This window comes from Herpailurus yagouaroundi, unplaced genomic scaffold (assembly GCF_014898765.1).
Source record: "Herpailurus yagouaroundi ecotype Mexico unplaced genomic scaffold, PumYag 67793, whole genome shotgun sequence".
NCBI classification, from domain to species: domain Eukaryota; kingdom Metazoa; phylum Chordata; class Mammalia; order Carnivora; family Felidae; genus Herpailurus; species Herpailurus yagouaroundi.
Genome location: NW_024420586.1, coordinates 419,632 through 423,827, shown reverse-complemented (window position 1 = coordinate 423,827; position 4,196 = coordinate 419,632).

Genomic DNA, 4,196 nt, shown 5'->3' with positions numbered 1-4,196 from the left:
ACTAGCCCTTTGTCCGATATGTCATTTGCAAATATCTTTTCCCATTCCGTTGGTTGCCTTTTAGTTTTGTTGGTTGTTTCCTTTGCTGTGCAGAAGCTTTTTATCTTCATAAGGTCCCAGTAATTCACTTTTGCTTTTAATTCCCTTGCCTTTGGGGATGTGTCGAGTAAGAGATTGCTACGGCTGAGGTCAGAGAGGTCTTTTCCTGCTTTCTCCTCTAAGGTTTTGATGGTTTCCTGTCTCACATTCAAGTCCTTTATCCATTTTGAGTTTATTTTTGTGAATGGTGTGAGAAAGTGGTCTAGTTCCAACCTTCTGCATGTTGCTGTCCAGTTCTCCCAGCACCATTTGTTAAAGAGACTGTCTTTTTTCCATTGGATGTTCTTTCCTGCTTTGTCAAAGATGAGTTGGCCATACGTTTGTGGGTCTAGTTCTGGGGTTTCTATTCTATTCCATTGGTCTATGTGTCTGTTTTTGTGCCACATTTTCTCCAATTTCAAAGAGGTGTTTTGTCAGAACTTTTGTGTATTTAAAATAGTCTCTGCTTTCTATATTTTGATAAAATGTTGTCAGTACTTAGAGATTCATGATTGATATACTTTAGTGGCTTATATTTGTATTAAAAATACTCCTAACTTCTTAGAAATATGTAAAAAATGCACGTGTATAGGGGCACCTGGGTAGCTCAGTCGGTTAAGCGTCTACTTTGGCTCAGGTCATATCTTGTGGTTCATGACTTCCAGCCCCACACTGGGCTCTGTGCTGACAGCTCAGAGCCTGGAGCCTGCTTCACATTCTATGTCTCTCTCTCTCTCTCTCTCTCTCTCTCTGCCTCTCCCCTGCTTATGCTCTCTCTCTCCCTCAAAAGTGAATAAACATTAAAAAAATTTTAAAATTCATGTATATAATACATGAATAAAAGAGGAAATCAAAACTGAAATTACACACTAGTAAGAAAATATTAATGAAAATAATATATCTTCAGATGAAAAGTGATCCTGGTCTCACTTGAAATTTATGACCTTAATTGGGCCCCAAGAACTACCTCACAGCCCAGCTATGTTTTCCAGGGCAATTCCCTCTCTCTCTCTAAGAGGGCTATTTTAAACCTTCTTGAAATTCCCATACTTCTTCCTTAGTCCTCACTCTTAGCTGCCAACCTGTTTCTTATTTCAGTGCAAAGTTATTCTCCATCAGAAAAGCACATTCCCCTGGCAAGGAAAGCAACATCTTGCCTCCGAATCCCATGCCTCATCCCCTCTTGTCACACCAGTCAGCTGTCTTTGCGCCTACAGAGGCCAGCGCCGCCACCTTGTAAATCAGGTCCCCACCATTTGGAGCTGCTCAGGGCTTAGCCCCACTGCAAAAAGTGTCCCCTCTCTTTCCTGTTTCATCAGTCTTTCTCTCTCTGTGGGACCATTTCAACCTCAGCCTTGAACTCTGATGTGTTATCTTTTGTGTTAAAATAAGCCTCCTTCTATGGCCCCTGTCCCCATTTTTCTGCTGCCTGAGGAGTTAGCCACCTTCTCCATGTTGCCTAACTCATCCTCCTGATGTCTTTGAGCCTACTTCAAGCAAGCATTTACCTCCACCTGCTTTGTTCTCAAAGTCACTGCCACTCTCCACATTGTCAAAACCAAGGGTTAACTCTTTGTTGATTTCTCAGCAGTATTTGACTTGATTGACTCCTCCTGCCTTCTGGAAACACTTCTTTCATTTGGGCTTTTGTACCCGTTTCTCTCTCTCTCTCTTCCTTTTTTAAAAGTTGTAGTAAAATAGATATGACATAAAATTTACCACATTAACCATTTTTTAAAGTTTTCAAAACTTTTTAAAAATTTATTTAAGTGATCTCTACACCTAACGTGGGGCTTGATCTCATGACCTTGAGATCAAGAGTCAGATGCTCCACTGACTGAGTCAGTCACATGCCCCCCCCCCCATATTAACCATTGTTAAGGCTATACCTCAGTAGCATTAAGTACATTCACATTTTTGTGCTGCCATCACTTCCCTCCATCCACAGAACTCTTTCCACCTTGCAAAATGGAAGTGCTGGGCCTATGAAACACTAGCCCCCATCTCTTCCCCAATCCTCAGTCTCCCCTGCACTTCTAAATGTTGTCATGCTCCAGGTTCAGCACTTTGACCCTATCTCTGCTCTAGTTACACTCCTTCTCTGGGAAATCTCATCTAACCACCTGGTGTTAAATACTACCTCTGCAATGGTGATCCCCAGATTTGGATCACAGCCTGGACTTCTTTCCTGAACTTTGTATTTGGATGTCCAACTTCTTTTATATCTCCATTTAGAGATTTAATAGGCGTCACAAACTTAACATTGTCCAAGCCAAACTTTGTTTTCTGCCCCCAAACATGCTTTTTCCATAGTGGCCCCAACCCAGAATTCCCTACCTCATTACTCACTTACTTGCCCAGGCTTGGAGCTGGAGGTTCTTCCTAGAATATAAGATCCAAGAGGGCAGGGATTCCTGTTTTGTCTACTGAGGTACCTACAGCACCTAGAATTGTATTTGGTGCATAGCAGATTCTCTAAGGCTTGACATGATCTAACTGTGGATGTTTTTTTCTAACCCTCTGGCTTACTGCTCTAAAACCATTTGGTTTAGCATGACAAGCAGATGCCTCCCTTAGAAACTTTACAGTTATTCTTCTTCTGCCTAGTTCTGAGGTGATTTTAAAAATACAAACTTAAAAGAAAGTTCTTACACGGACTTAGGAATATCCAAATTAATCTTTTAATAGTCGTTATCTCCCCCACCCCACCTCCTGATATGGTCCTCAAGGAAACAGATGCACACAGGAGGCAAACTAGGCTCTATTACATAACGGAGTTGTGGCTTCCAACCAAACTGCCAACTCATGGACATCACAGAAACTTCCTTCACCTCATCCAGGTTCACCTAAAAAGCCAGCCTTCTTTTCAAAGCCTAAACCTACATTGACTCTTGGCCCTTCTAAATGCAGAAGGCCACACCTTTCCACCTGTGGAGTAGGAAATGGGGTGAGAGGGACCCAGCAAATGAGCATGTTTGTTTCAGGGATTAGAGTTGCCTCTACAAACCTTTAAAACTTAAAGTTTATTTATGTTAAGAGAGACAGAGATAGCACAAGTGGGAGAGGGGCAGAGAGAGAAGGGGGAGAGAGAGAATCCCAAGCAAGCTCCACGCTGCTAGTACAGAGCCTGATGTGGGGCTTGAACCCACAAAACCATGAGATCATGACCTGAGCTGAAACCAAGAGTCAGACGCTCAACTGACTGAGCCACCCAGGCACCCCTCTAACCCAACCCTTTTAAAAAATATATTTTTAAAAGGTTATTTATTTTCAGAGGGAGAAAGAAAACATGAGGAGAGGAAGGGCAGTGAGAGAGGAGAGCGTGAGAATCCCAAGCAGGCTCTGCACTGCCAGTGTGGAGCCCAACGCGGGGCTCAACAAGGGGCTCAAACTCATGAACCATGAGATCATGACCTGAGCTGAAGTCCAATGCTTAACCAACTGAGCCACCCAGGCGCCCCCCTCCAAACCTTTTAATGCAGGACAAATGGCCCTGGGTGGGATGCCATGATGGAGGGAGAACATAATAAAGGGGGAGACAAACAATTGGAAGGAATGATCAAAAGTTGGGGAGGGGGAGACAGAGACTGACCGAGAGACAAAAAGCGAAGAGAGACAAGTGCAGACAGAGCCACAGGTAGAGACAACTACAAAGAGACTTGAGAGCAGGTCAGAAAGAGCAACATGGCAGAATGCAGGTCTGGGGAGAAAGGTAGCTAGTGATGCTCACAGCAGGAGGAGCCAAAGAAATCAGGACAATAGCTTAAAGTTGTTTATTAAGCTGTGTGTTGTGACAACCCTCCTCCATTATACACTACAGCCTCTTCCCCACACACCACAGACTTTTGTACATGCTGATTTGGAGGTATGAAGGAAGGAGGGGTGGGTGCAGGGTGGGGCCTATGGCAGGGCTCCTGGATATACATGGGGGTACACAAGGGGGCAAGTGGAACTGAAAGTCAGCCAAGCATGTTCCATTTGCTAAGCCCTGTGTCTATGCGGCTGTGCCCTCTGCGAGTGAGGGTGGTATATTTAAGACAGAAGGTTTTCATGGAACTCTGTCCCTTTGCTCACCTAGGTTATGTTTCTTCACATTTCTTTTGATGTGAAGCAGCCTA